At 42.1% G+C, this 15,095-nt stretch overlaps 1 long non-coding RNA gene across 1 annotated transcript; it reads left to right on the top strand.

Moving 5' to 3' along the window:
• Positions 1-12,588: 12,588 nt before the first annotated feature.
• LOC128069736 (uncharacterized) lies at positions 12,589-14,712 on the top strand. Its single transcript, XR_008201573.1, has 2 exons — positions 12,589-12,667; positions 14,565-14,712. It is a non-coding gene; the product is annotated as an uncharacterized LOC128069736 (long non-coding RNA).
• The last annotated feature ends 383 nt before the right edge of the window (positions 14,713-15,095 follow it).

Here is a 15,095-nt window from a genome sequence, read left to right as displayed (position 1 = left end):
GGGAGAGTAGCTTGAGAGGGAAGTATTTCTATGCTTCTGAGAATTCTGTTTACCTCTTTCCTCTCTCTCAGAGAGGCCATATCTGGTTCTGCACTATGAACAGAGTTGTTGGCTGTAAGGGAACAGATTTTAGTTACCTGTATTTCCTTCAAAAAGTAGTACCATGTACTGATCAAGGTTTTTTTAAAATTGATTTTTATTGGAGTATAGTTGCTTTACAATGTTGTGTTCATTTCTACTATACAGCAAAGTGAATCAGCTACATATATATATGTGTGTGTGTGTGTGTGTATCCCCTCATTTTTTGGATTTCTTTCCCATTTAGGTCACCACAGAATATTGAGTAGAGTTCCCTAAGCTATAAGTAGGTTCTCATTAGTTATCTGTTTTATGCATAATAGTATATACATGTTAATCCCAGCCTCCCAGATCATCCCATTCCCCTTCTCCTCCTTGGTGTCCATACATTTGTTCTCCACATCTGTGTCTGCATTTTTGTTTTGCAAATGAAATCATCTATCTATGAGGTTGGTTTTTTGGTGGTTTTTTTTTTTGGTCACTAATAGCAATTTGATCATGGGTGGTTGGGAAGAAGGCTTTGTGTTTGGGGGAACTGAAATGTATTGGGGGGAACATTTTCAAGGAACCTAGTGAAAAGGAGGAGAAAGGACTGAAGGATCTCTGAGCAGAGCAGAGAATGTCAGAATTACTGATGTCTATTTCAATACTGGGGCTAAAAGATCAGGCTATCTACCCTACCAAGGTAGAAATATGGGCTTTGGAGATGATACCAGAGTGGGATTCCACCCCTGAGAAGGAATTGGGTGCTGGGTAATCTCTTCAGATGTTAACTTTAGAGGGAGAAATTACTTGTTTATATTATTTTATAAAAAGACAGTAGTTCTAACACACTGATTTTTTTATTTTGACACATATCAGTTGGCCAGGCCAGAAATCTACCATGCTACTAATTCATAGCATTTGCTTCCTGAGACCAAATAGACTGGAAAATAAAATCTTCTTCCTTTTTATATACAAATACACAGAAAATCACCCAAACCCTCACATACACAAACACAATTTTAGACAAGTCCAATCATATCTTTTCTTTTGGTCTTGGCATTAGAGACTGAGTGGTTAAATATGTCAGTTTTGGAGGTGGATAGAATTGAATTTTATTTCTGTTCCGTAAACGAACAGCTAAGTCATCACTGGCAAATCATTTTGGGCCTTAGGAAGCATCACTATGAACAAAGCTAGTGGAGTTGATAGAATTGCAGCTGAGCTATTTTAAATTCTAAAAGATGATGCTGTGAAATTGCTGCAGGGAGTGGAAGCTCATTGAGAATCCAATTCAGTTGGATTAGCTTTGGCACCCTGGATTTGGAGCATGGATGCAGGAGAAGGGTAGAAGGGGTAGCCTGGTACTTAGGACTTCTCTGGCCAGCTGTGTGGAGGTTTGCCCAATTCTCAATTCATTCCACTCCTTTCTTCTGCTCTAACATCAGATGACCAAGCATGCCTTCTAATACTCAAGGAATTAATGGCAAATAGTGTTCTACAATTTTTCATCACCAATGTGCTCGTAAGACTAGAAAGACAATGGTCCAATTTGAAGCAAAGTAAAGGCAATAGAGACTACTGTAGAAAGCAAAGGAGGCTTCAGTGAAACAGGTCTCATTATTATCATTTGTTAATTTCAGATCCATAGACCCAACATGGAAGTGTGGGATGATGGATCAGAGCCACCTTTTCCCTTGCTTTACCCATTGAGTCAAGTTCCAGGAAGGATCACCTCTTGCCAAAGTCTCCTCCTTTCATCCTAGTTCTCAGAACAGCAGGTTTTACCACAGAGTCACCATTTACAGAGGAGGAAACAGAGGCTTAGAGAGGTCAAATTATTTTCCCGATGTCTTGCCCAGTGGTGGAGATATTCAAACCCATGTAATCTGACTCCAGAGTCCCAGTCCCAACCATTAAGGTTAAACTCCTCTACATGGTTTTTTTTTTTTTTTTTTTGCCAAAAACTATATAAGAACTTCTGATTTCATGCCTAGTTAAGAACTCCTGATTTGTTTCTTGAATCTTTAAAAATTATTTGAAGTATTTTAGGCAAAATGTAATACATAAATATAGTAACAAGTTCAAATTATACAAAAGATCATACAGTGAAAAGTGAGTCTTCCTCTCCTACCTGCTCTAGATCCACAGTTCTCAATCCTCCCCTCTCGAGAGGCAAATGTTATTTTTTTTGCATTCCCTTCCAGAAATAATCTGAGCTATAGTGTTCTATATGTACCCTTCAAAGATAAGTGGAAGCATGTGATACATACTGATGCCTCCAGTCTAACTGAGAAATCCTGCCTTGGCAAATAACACCATTGCCAAGATCCAAACACAGGTGAGGACTGGATGGATATAATGTTTTATATACCCATGAAAAACCTGGTGATGTAAAGAATTCATCCTGTAGTTTCAAGCAGTTAATCTGGATAGGAACTGACTTCATCTGGAAATGTCTTCTTGGAGGAACTAATGCTCACTTGGGTACAGGCTGAACAGCTCTGCTCCCTGAGACATAGGAATCTCCTATGTCTTATAGAGGGTTGTATCCTGCTCAGTATCTAATGAGCTTAGTTCCTTGTGTATATACACTGGCTTTTCAGTCAATGATGGCTGTAGGTATGCTTGCAAAATTTGCTTTGTTTGCTTAAAAAAATCCTTGTAATGGAGTGTGGGTTACTCCCATGATAAATCCCTTTGTTCTCCACTTTTACTTTTCAGTACCAAGGTGCTCTGTACTCTTAGTGTGTACAAATTTTTGAATTATGCTGAAAATCTAGTTTCCTACAAACTGGCAAAGATTGCTGGTATGGTCCAGAATGGTACAAAATAGAAATCCTGATTAGTATTTTTACTTTCAGAAAAGAATTAACAAAATATCACCTAGCACCTGAGGACCACAGGAACACAAACAAAATATCATCTATTTATTAAAAAAAATGTTTTGCTCTAAGCTATAAAGAATTGGTGTTAAATTTCTAAACAAAAATTATCAGTTTGGGAGGGGAAAAGTTTATGACAAGGATTATGGGTGTGGGAGGTAAAGGTAGGGTATATATATATATATGGTGGTGGTGGTTTAGTTGCTAATTTGTGTCTGACTCTTTGTGACCTCATGGATTGTAGCCCGCCAGGCTCCTCTGTCCGTGGGATTTTCCAGGCAAGAATTCTGGAGTGAGTTGCCATTTCCCTGTCCAAGGGATCTTCCCCACCCAGGGATTGAACCTGGGTCTCCTGCATTGCAGGCGGATTCTTTACCAGCTGAGCCACCAGGGAAGTCCAGAGTATATAGTCAAAAGTAAGGTGATGAACAAAACTAAAACATGAACACGAAACTGGAACAAATCACACTAATTTGCTAAATATTGGCGGGGGGGGGGCAACTAGATATAGCTGCTGCTGCTGTAAAAAAAGAGATTTTGGAGTTGAACAGACTTGGATTCCAATACAACTTTACTCTTTAAGGACCCAGTGTAAGCTCTCTCTGAGCCACAGTTTCCTCATCTGTAAAACAGGTATGATCATGGTTAGAATCTTCTTTCTTTATTTTTTAATATATTTAAAAATTGAAGTATAGTTGATTTACAATGTTGTGTTAGTTTCAGGTATACAGCAAAGTGATTCAGTTATACATAAATATGTATATGTGTGTGTGTATGTGTGTGTGTGTGTGTTAGTTACTCAGTCGTGTCTGACTCTTTGCAACCCAATGTTTTGTAGCCCACCAAGCTCCTCTGTTCATGGAATTCTCCAGGCAAGAATACTGGAGTGGGTTGCCATTTCCTTCTCCAGGGGATCTTCTTGACCCAGGAATCAAACTTGGATCTCCTGCATTGCAGGCAGATTCTTTATCATCTGAGCCACCAGGGAAGCTCTCTCTCCCACCAACCCCCCCCGCCCCGACCCCGACACACACACTCGTTTTCAGATTCCTTTCCATTATAGGTTATTACAGGGTTTTGTATGCAGTTCCTTGTGAAAATCTTATTATGAAATGAGCTCAAGCAAGCTACACATTTATCAAAAAACAAACACCCCCCACCCCCGCAATCCTTTTATTATCATTGAGGGAAACAAAACCTCCCAAGAACCTAGTAATATCTTTCCTTATTAATTGTTCCCTTAATAGCCTATAGTTATTTTCACAGTTCACTCTGAATCTTAATTTTATATACCAAAGCATTTTAAGAGTTTCTCTTTGACTCTTGTGTTTATTACCTTTCTCAGTGTGGAAGACAACATCTAAGGTGGCTCTCAGTGACCCCCAGCTCTTGGTATTCACGCCCTGGTGTAATCCTCTTTTAGCTGGATCCAGTGACTTACTTCTAAGGAATAGAATACAGCCAAAATGGTGTGGTATCACTTCTGTGACTAGGTTACAAGACTGTGACTTCCATCTTGCTAGCTGTCTCTCTCTCTTGCTGGCTTTGCCAAAACAAGATGCCAGGTTGGAGAGGTCTGTTTGGCAAGGAACCAAGCATGGCTTCCAGCCAATAGCAAGTGAGGAAACTCCTGCTGACAGCCTGTGAAGACCTGAGTCCTGCCAACAAGCACATGAATGAGCTTGGAAGCGGATCCTCCCTCAGTCAAGCCTTGAGATGCTACCCCGGCCCTGGCCAATATCTTGATTATAGCCTGTGAGAAACACTAGAGCAGAAGACCCTGTTTAGCCATGCTTGGATTCTTGACCCACAAAAACAGTGAGATAATAAATGTGTTATTCTAAGCTGCTAAATTTTAGGGTAACTTGTTATGCCTAGAATGGACTTTCTAGTACTATTTCCTAGAAGTCAAAAGAATGATCCATGCTGAACTTTCAGTAGAAAAATATGACAACAATATTATCAGTTATTGAACATTCCCTATGTGCTGGGTATAGTATTTTTTTGTTTACTTTAAAAAAATTATTTATTTTCAATTATTTTTGGCTGTACTGGGTCTTTATTGCTGTGTGTGGGCTTTCTCTATTTGTGGTGAGTGGGGCCTACTCTCTCGTTGTGATGTGTGGGCTTCTCATTGAAGAGCGTCGGCTCTAGGTGTTCCCAGGCTCAGCAGTTGTCCCCATGGGCTTAGTTGCTCCATGGCATGTCAGATCCTCCCTGTCCAGGGATTGAACCAGTGTCCCCTGCGTTGCAAGGTGAATTTTCAACCACTGGACCACCAGGGAAGCCATGGGTATAGTATTAACTGCTTTATTATTAAATTCATTGACTTAATTCTCATGACAACTCTCTGAGGTAGGCATTAGGATCTCTATTTTACAGATTAGGAAACTGGGTCTCAGAGAGCTGAATTAACTTATCCAGTGTAAAATAAACAGTGGCTGGTATAACTTCAAAACACGTGTTCTTAATCAGATAAATAGGGTTGTTGTTGTTCAGTTGCTAAGTTATGTCCAACTCTTTATGACCCCATGGACTGCAGCACACCAGGCTCCTCTGTCCTTCACTGTCTCCTGGAGTCTGCTCAAACTCATGTCCATTGAGTCAGTGATGCCATCCAACCATCTCATCCTCTGTTGTCCCCTTCTTCTCTTCTCCTCTCCTCCTGGAGGAGGGAATAGCAAATCACTTCTGTATTCTTGCCTTGAGAACCCCATGAACAGTAGAAAGAGGCAAAATAGAGTTGGCTTCATCACAGTATGATAACTCAAGATGTACTTCTGTCCTTAGCTCAATGCTTGGCACATAGGAGGTGCTCAGTATATATGAGCTATGATTATTACACCTTGAACTCATAGCAAAGAGCCTCTGCATCAGTCCCCATTCAAAAACAAGCTCTCTACACCCTGCTGGGGTACACGGTCTTGCCCATAGTGGCCACAGTGATCCACACATCCTGAACAAGGGGTCCACACATCCTGAACAAGGTCCCGCTTCACCAAGTGATCTTAATAACCCATCCTAATATGTCCTCTTGAGAGTTCCATCCAGCATGTGGCAATGTGCTGGACTCCTTTTCATTCTGCTTGGTTGCTACCATTGAGCTCTGGAGGCTCTTGATCTGTTCACATGGATTACCCACGGCCATATACACATGTGGGGCTATTTAGAATAGTGATTGAATTTGAGGCACCAGTTGCCTTCCAATGATCTGTTGCACCTGAAATTAAATACTCCTTTCTTTTACACCTCTATAAGGCTTGGTTAACTCCTATTTACAGATGGAACTTTACAGCTAGCATATTTTATAGAGCACTTACCCTATTGATAATGACAGAAACACCTTACAATTGTGTCAGCTTGACTGTTTATAAAACACTTTCATATGCATCTCATTTGATTCCGTGGCACTTCATCTATGCCTTATGAGATGAATCGCTTTCTACCTTGTATTATAGCTGCCTATATACATGAGGCAGGATGGTCTGGTGGAAGAATCCCAGCTCCACCATGTACTAGATGTGTGGCTTGAATAAGTTTATGATCTTCCCTGAGCTTCTGTTATACTCATTTATAAAATGGGCTTAATCATGCTCATCTTATAGGGCTATTGTGGGGAATGAGATCACATGTAAAGTGCAGGACAAATAATAAGAACTCAACTAATATTTTCTCAAAAATATTGTTAGTTTGCATGCTGATACCTAGCAAAATCTGTGACTATTCTTTACATCTGCAACAGGCCTGGCACTGTGTCTTCTATCTTTTAGAAAGAAGTTCAATATGTATTTCTTGAATGGGCAAGCCTGGAGATAGTCACGAGAGTTACTATTATCGTAGCAGGTGGAGGTTCAGTGGCCTGCCCAGGACTCACATGACTGATAACTGATAGAACTGGAATTTGAATTCTGGTTATCTTCTGCCTAGTCCAATCCTGTGGTCTTTTGGGTTGGTTTGAAAGAAAGATGTACTGGGAATAAAATCTCTTGTAGAAGTGAAACTACAGAGAGCCTAGGCTGGATTTCTCCACCAGGATTCAGATCTCTTTGGACATGCTGTAAAGAGCCTCCATCCCATGTCTCCATGGGTTACCAAGGAGACTTCTGAGAGTCATGTTCACATGCTAGGTACAATAATAGTGCCTTAATTGTTAGAGGGCTTGGGAAAATCTGAGTATAATCTATTGCCTGCCACTCAGATTTACCCGTTGGTCTAGTTCCCTAAGGATTTGTATCTAAATAGACACAGAGGGTTAAGGGATTGTGAAAATAAAAACAAGATTATTGTTGTTTAGTTGCTAAGTGGTGTCCGGCTCTTTTGTGACCCCATGGACTGTAGCTTGCCAGGTTCCTCTGTACGTGGAATTTCCCAGGAAAGAATACTGGAGTGGGTTGCCATTTCCTTCTCCAGGGGATCTTCCCAATCCAAGGATCAAACCTCTGTCTCCTGCGTTGCAGGTGCATTCTTTACCACTGAGCCATCTGGGAAGCCCCCAAAGAAGATAAAAGCAGGAAAAAACAAAGCAGTTTCTCTAAAGAACTCTGTGAGACATTGGAAGGGAGATAAGGCAGCACAGCTTTTATGGTGACTTGATTGAGCATTGGCTCAGAACATAGCCAACTCTGGCACATGGGGTTTCCAGGGAATAGAATTCAGCTTTGGCATTTAGAGAGTTGTAGTACATCAGTGACACCAGGGGCAGCACAGAGGGCCATTTTGTTTTAAGAGTAGTGCAGGGTAGGGACTTCCCTGGTGGTCCAGTGGTTAAGACTCTGCGCTTCCAATACAGGAGGCCCTGGTTCAATACCTAGTCAGGGAACTATTAATAAAATTCCACATGCAATGTAGTGCAGCAGAAAAAAAAAAAAGTAGTGCAAAGCAGCATCAGTGTCTTAATGTAGCTCTGGAGGCTTTGGGAACAGGGGTAAGTGGTACCTTTGGTACAAGCATTAATGCCCTTATCATTCATGGTGAGCACTGCTAGCAGTGATGAGGTGCCTGGGATGTGGCTTCTGTACATGGTGAAGCTCTAAGAAGTCCATAAGGCTGAGAAGCCTTCTTTATGAATAGACCTGAGACAACCACTGAGAAATAGTGGTGGTACCATAACAATGGGTGTGTGTGAAAATCAGAGAAATGTTGTTTATGACAATTGTTTTTTTTTACCTGTAGCTTGATATGATTTGAGGAATTTCAGATTAGCAACCTAACACCAAAAGTCAGATTGATAACAGTTTACTCTGTAATCTGGAGCCCTTCCTACTTCTGCTCCCCTGCGTGAGGTGCTAATTGTCAAAGGTAGAATCCTCCGTCCTCCTGCTCCCATGCCCAAAAAGCTCATTACTCCATGCCATCGGGCAGAATTCCTGGGAGCACAGACATTTGAAAGAGAGGTTACTGAACGTGACTTTACATCTCCATCTGGCTATTTGGATGAAGGTGGTAAGCACTCTGGAGCTTCTAGGTGAGGGGCTGGGGGAGGCAGGGGCAGTGAGGGGGAAACTGCCCATCATTACCAGTGTGCATGGAGATGGAAAACCACGTGTCCTGGAGTGGGTGGCATAGCTCTGCTTCTCTCTTACAAAGTGCTGGCTGTGCAAAGGGCTGAGATGGTGGCATCATGCCTTTGCTGTCAGTGACACAAGTTGTATCTTGTACTCTAAGTAAAACAAGCTTCTTTCCCTCAAGATCATCTGTCTGTCCTGCCTTCAAGGTTAACCAAAGATGTGGTAAAGACGTTAGATACATGTCAAGAATGACACCACCACCAGCAACAAGAGTAAATGCTTATATATGTTCTACAGTACACACACACACACACACACACACACGTATACACACACACGTACACACACACACATGCACACACACACACTTCCCCCCCATTGGTCCATCTACTTTCTCACAATAGCTTAAAGATTGAGTTAGAGAGTTATCTTCCTGACCAAAAAAGGTTTTCCCAAAATGTAGTTCTAAGACCAGTTGTGTCAGGCAAATTTAGTAGGTGGTAGACAAAAAAGGGTTCCCTGATCAAGTAAGTTTGGGAGACATTGCATTATACAATGGATTTGACAATACAGTTGGGTTATACAGTTACTCTACTGTAGGACTTCCTGGGGGGCTAATGTGTGTAGAGACGAGGAGGGGAAAATTAAAGTGAAATAGGAGGAATTTCCCAAAGAGAGGCAGCAAGCATGGTGTTATGCATGGGCGGCTCTGGCAGCAGACCTTCTGGGTTTAGAACCCAGCTAGTATCTGTCACTTTCTACTTAGGGGACCTTGGAAGAGTTTATTTCATTAAAGCTATGACAAACCTTGAAAGCATATTAAAAAGTAGAGACATCACTTTGCTGACAAAGGTCCATATAGTCAAAGCTGTGGTTTTTCCAGTCGTCATGTATGGATGTGAGAGTTGGACCATAAAGAAGGCTGAGCTCAGAAGAACTGATGCTTTTGAACTGTGGTGTTGGAGAAGACTCTTGAGAGTCCCTTAGACTGCAAGGAGATCAAATCAGTCAATTGTAAAGGAAATCAATCTTGAATATTCATTAGAAGGACTGACGCTGAAGCTGAAGCTCCAATACTTTAGTCACCTGATGTGAAGAGGTGACCCATTGGAAAACACCCTGATGTTGGGAAATATTGAGGGCAGGAGGAGAAGGGGGTGACAGAGAATGAAATGGTTGCATGGTATCACCGACTCAATGGACATGAGTTTGAGCAAACTCTGGGAGATGGTGAAGGACAGGGAAGCCTGGTGTGTTGCAGTCCATGGGGTCACAAAGAATCAGACATAACTTAGTAACTGAACAACAACAATTCTTTCTTAAAGTCTTTATTGAATTTTGTTGCAGTATTGCTTCTGTTTCAATTTTTGTTGTTTTTTGGCCATGTGATCTATGAGATCTTAGCTCCCCGACCATGGATCAAACCTGCACCCCCCTGCATTGGAAGGCAAAGTCTTAACTACTGGACCACTAGGGAAGTCCATTTTTTTTTTCTTTTTAAAGAGATACTCACCCTTTGAAAAATCTAAAAAAAAAAAAAAAAAAAGAGATACTCACTTGCTGGCCTCAAGATGGTTGTGTGTACAGTTTTGGAGGAAGGAGGATGGACTCAATGAGTGGCTTTTGTCAATTATACAATGACTTGAATGCCTTTGATTTCTGGATCTAAAAAGTGTCTTGGAATTTTGCTAGGAGTAAGGAGTGATACCAAAGCATTCAAGATTAATCCAAGCCCACAATCAAACTGAATCATGTTCTCATACTCCAGTTTCATCAGAAAACATCAAATGGCAGGATATCAAGCTGCCTCCTGACTGGGCAGAGGGTTCTTTGTGAGCTGATGATCTACACCTGCAACCGACTTTTAGCGACAGGTGGTATCGTATAGAGCAGTACTCAAGCTATCATGTGTATCAGAGTCACCTGTGTGGCTTGTTAAAGTCCAGGGGGCTGGGACCCCACCACAGTTTTTGTTTCACTAGGTCTGGTCGGGGGCAGGTGTGGAGAGACAAGGCTGAGGACCACACTTTGAAAACTACTGATACAGAGGTTAAGGGAATGGACACTGCAGTTGGACAGACCTGGGTTTAATTTCTAGTCCCACCACTTAAAAGATATGGAATCTAAATTAAGTTACTTGTGTGCCTCAGCTTACCCTTCTGTAGAGTGGGGATCATAGCAACTACCTCATGGGATTGTTGTGAGGATTAATGAGATAATATACAAAAAACCCTTAGAATAGTGCTTACTGTATTAGTGTTAGTTGTTACTATTGTTGCTGCTGCTGCTGCTAAGTCGCTTCAGTCGTGTCCAACTCTGTGTGACCCCATAGGCACCAGGCTTCCCCGGCCCTGGGATTCTCCAGGCAAGAACACTGGAGTGGGTTGCCATTTCCTTCTCCAATGCATGAAAGTGAACAGTGAAAGTGAAGTTGCTCAGTCGTGTCCGACTCTAAGCGACCCCATGGACTGCAGCCTACCAGGCTCCTCCATCCATGGGATTTTCCAGGCAAGAGTACTGGAGTGGGGTGCCATTGCCTTCTCTGACTATTGTTGTTACTATTGTTATTAAGAGATTAGACCACCAAGTTGGGACAGGATCCACAGAATGGGAAAGGAGCATTGATATAGCAAGCTGTATCACTGCCTTTTAATTTGCCATTTTAAAGGGATATTAATGGTAGGATTTGACACCTTGGTTTTCTAGAGATGGAGGTGCTTTGGGGCAGAGAGATCTGAACCCTGAGGGTTGACATCCTCCCCTTTGTCTGGTTTACTGGTCTCTCTTACTTCCAGTCTCATCCCCACCAAGGGCTTCACTTCCTAGCAAAGTGGTAACAATGCAAGTTTGGCTGCAGGCGTCAAAGGCAAATGCTCCACATCTCTTTGGGAATCTCATGGAATATCTTTATTCCAGACAACATTTATGAAGTGCTCACTGGTGTTCAAACCTTCATGGTTTGATCTCTCTTTCTTAGAGTTCCAGCTAATGATCCTGTTTAAAAACAGAAGTTTCTGTTTAAAATTCTGAAGCCTTTGGTAAGTTGCTTGTAGAGGAAAGAAATGTATACATTTCTAATCCATTCACCCTACCCCCAAGTGTGCCTCGCTTGTCCTGAGGTTCCCAATATACCTCTAGCTCAGATGATAATTAGGAAGCTTGCTAGCATCATCAGAATGCAGCTGCTTGGGGGAAAGTGCCTAAATCTGGCCATAATGTAACCAACTCTCTCTTTGGGTGACAGTCCAACCTCTTTGGGTGTTTGTAAACACCAGCCCCTGCACTTCATTGTGGTGGCTGATTCTGGCAGGCTGGAGGGGAAGGTTAATAATGCCCAGTGGGTCCATTAGCTTTAGCCAAGTCTTTCTCGGTGGACTAAAATGCAGTGCGGCTATCATCCACAGTGGCTTTCCTCTCTGCTCATTAGTTAATGTCAAGGCTTTAATGGTGCAGAGCAAAAGGAAGGGTGTGTATATTTGTGTGTCCCCATTTGCCTTTTCCCTCATCGGTTGAGCGTAATTTCTTTCTTTCTACAAAGGAAATGATGCCTTAATGAGTCCTGGCCTAGAAGTTGGAAAACTTTGATTCTAGAACTAGCATCCCCTCTGACTTGCTCTATTACCTTGGATTATTAGATTTTCTGGGCCTTTGTGTCCTTTTCTGCAAAATCAGATGATCCTGACTCCCTCATCTCAGAGTTGTTGAATAGCTAACAAGATAAGATAACTGGTAATGCCTTGGAAACTGATTCGTGCTTTATGGATGTGAGAGAGAATTATGATACCCAGTAAATTCAGATAAGAGATCCTGTGCTTTCTTCACACACTTGCCAAGTCTTATTTAATGAAAATAACAACTCTTATAACTTTTTAAAACTAAAAATATAAATTGAATAAGTACCTTTTACAAAAGAATAATTAAATTATAATTTGATATTTTCCAAAAAGAAAAAGAAGAAGCATCTTTCACAATAGAAAGCAGAGAGGAGATTCACCTACTTGGTGGATTGTTTTCTGGAAAAAAAATCCAGAATTGAACACTAGATGTCAGTGTTGGACAAGCACAGAGATATTGGCAGCGCCTCCCGCATTAGCGTCTGGCTCCATTTCAGCTATCAAGTTTCTCTGCAAAGGAGAGGGAGTTTGTGTAACTGAAGCAAAGATTTTGCTTTCTCACTTCTCGCCCCGTCTTGCGGAAAACAGCCTGATGCTCTGGGTAAGTCGCCCGTTATCTGTTATCTTCACTTTCAGTGATTCCCTTTATAGATCTGCAGTCTGCTGAGAAGTTTAAAACACAAAATTAAACATGTGCTTAGCTCCCCGAAGGCCACATACTTGTTTTTCTTCACAAAGGTTTGCTTTTCTTTTTCCAGATCAGCCTTCCTGGCCTACCTTTGTGTAAAATTAATCAAATCTAACAAGGAAATACTGCTCTTGGGGACCCAGGTTCCAAAAGCCCTTGAATGAGGGTCTTTGTTTATTTATTTTTTGCTACAGTGACACTTGCTCTGATTTCAGATCATTTTCTAAAAATGGCAGCTACTTGGTGTGTCATTTTTAAAAGAAAACGTGGTCACATTATAGCTGTGCTAAACAGCCTCTTTCAGTCCTCTTTCATTTTACACTTTTACTGGAAGGCTTGAAAAGAGGCAATGTAATTAGGTTCCAGTTGTCTCTGTTGAGCTCAGAGATGCTCACCTTTCCTTGGGGGAAGATGAATTCCTGTTATGTTGGTTTCTTATCACATCCTGGATTACGGAGGAAATCTGTGGTGAATTCAGACTAAAGCTAGTGATAAAATCAACTCAGCTCTTTGAAAAGGCCACCTGCTCTGGGGTTTTGGAATTCAGATTTTCGGGGCTACCCCTCTTGAACAATTTTCAAGGGTAGAATTTCAGTTTCTTGTGCCACTCTTGCCCTTTATAGAAGGCCAGCTCAGACACATTTAGAAAACGTTTTGTGGAGTAATTTGGAATTGACACATCCCTTCATTGGTTAAGCTTGATCCCTTTTGCCCTCCAGTTGGCCAACAGGAAGAAATGGTTTAGTGACACAAAGTCAAACGTGGCTTTCGTGTGTGGCCACACTCCCTGGAGACCAGTGGAGGGGGCTGGATGTGACAGCGCCTCGTGGTGTGGAACAGTGCCCTGCTGCAGCACCCTGTGTGGCTGCTGGCCAGGAACTGGCCGTGTCCTGGGGAATGAGTCATCAGGCACACGCAGTTTGCTCTTGGAGGCAGGCCCAGCGTTGGTTTCAAGGTCCTCTTGGATCTGCTGCCTCTCAGCTTCCACTTCACTGCATCTCAGCCTCCCTGGGTCTCCTCAGCAGTGTTCAGAATCTTGCAGGAAGAAAAGCCCCCTCACCCTCTGCCCTATTCCATCACTTTGCCACTTCCCCACTTATGCCTGAGACCTTGCCCCTCCCCAGCTTCTGAAGGATCTCTTCCCAAACACATCCGCTTCTGGTCTGGCACTTTCAACCTTGTCTCCTCCCTGCTGCGTCCCCGGTGCCTTCCTGCCAACGAGGGAGCTGAGAGCAATAGTTTTGGGGTCAGACATAGCTCAGCTACTCGCTACTTGTCTGGCACGAGGGTAGTTCCTTTAGTTCTCTGAGCTTCGGTTTCTTAATAACAGAACTTACCTTGCTGTGTTTTGTGAGGATTAAATGAGGTAAAGTCTGTAAGGAAAGCAACTAGCACTTTGTTGGAGTTACGGGAGCCATAGCTGCTGCTGTTCACTTTGTTGTTTCTGACTATTCTCCTAATTGTCTGCCTGCTCTCCATTCTCTCTTCGCCCTTCAGCTGCTCAGTATGTCTAATGACTGGGTTATCCTTACTTTTGCTCTTTTACATTTACTCACTGTCCATTGCTTCTTGTTTTGGCAATTATATTTTAAATCCCTACGCTTTTCCTTGTTCTTGGTTTCTGGCTTGTAGTATCCTGTCCATATTTTCTAGATGCAAACGTCATCTCCAATCACTCTAAAGAAAAGAATTAAGTTAAAAAATTCTTTTTTTCCCCAGAATTATCTATATTCTAGGGTCTTTAGTTTTTCCTATTTACCCAATTATTATCCCTTCTGTGCTTATTGAAATTTTATCTGTTTTTTTCTAGGCCTTGCTGAAATGCCACATCCTCCAGAATGCCATACTTAATCTACAAATTTGAAGCAAGTTTGCCTTCCCTACTCCACCTTTATAACCCTTGAAGGCTTGAACCTTTTTATTACATAGCACTGTATATTATATACCTAAGTGCTTGTTTTTGTGGCTCAATTTGACTTTCTTCTTGGAGTATAAGTTCCTGGAGGTCAAGGACTGTTCTATACACACTAGCCTCTCTGCCTTTATGGGGACAAAGGTCACTACCACAGGATGAGAATCATGTAAAACTTAAGTAAGAGTGTCCTGTTAGATCAAGAATTGCACTGGCTGATAGAGGAGGCAATAGACCTTTCCTAGAAGTCTTGGCAACCCACTCCAGTGTTCTTGCCTGGAGAATCCCAGGGACGGGGGAGCCTGGTGGGCTGCCATCTATGGGGTTGTACAGAGTCAGACATGACTGAAGCGACTTAGCAGCAGCAGCAGCAGCAGCTGAAGTCTTTACAAATGGCTGTGTCCTCATTAGACTGAGATGAGTGGAGGT

The sequence above is a fragment of the Budorcas taxicolor genome, chromosome X (assembly GCF_023091745.1).
Source record: "Budorcas taxicolor isolate Tak-1 chromosome X, Takin1.1, whole genome shotgun sequence".
Taxonomy (NCBI): domain Eukaryota; kingdom Metazoa; phylum Chordata; class Mammalia; order Artiodactyla; family Bovidae; genus Budorcas; species Budorcas taxicolor.
The sequence above is the reverse complement of the archived record's forward strand: the minus strand, read 5'-3'. Positions and strand labels throughout refer to the sequence as shown.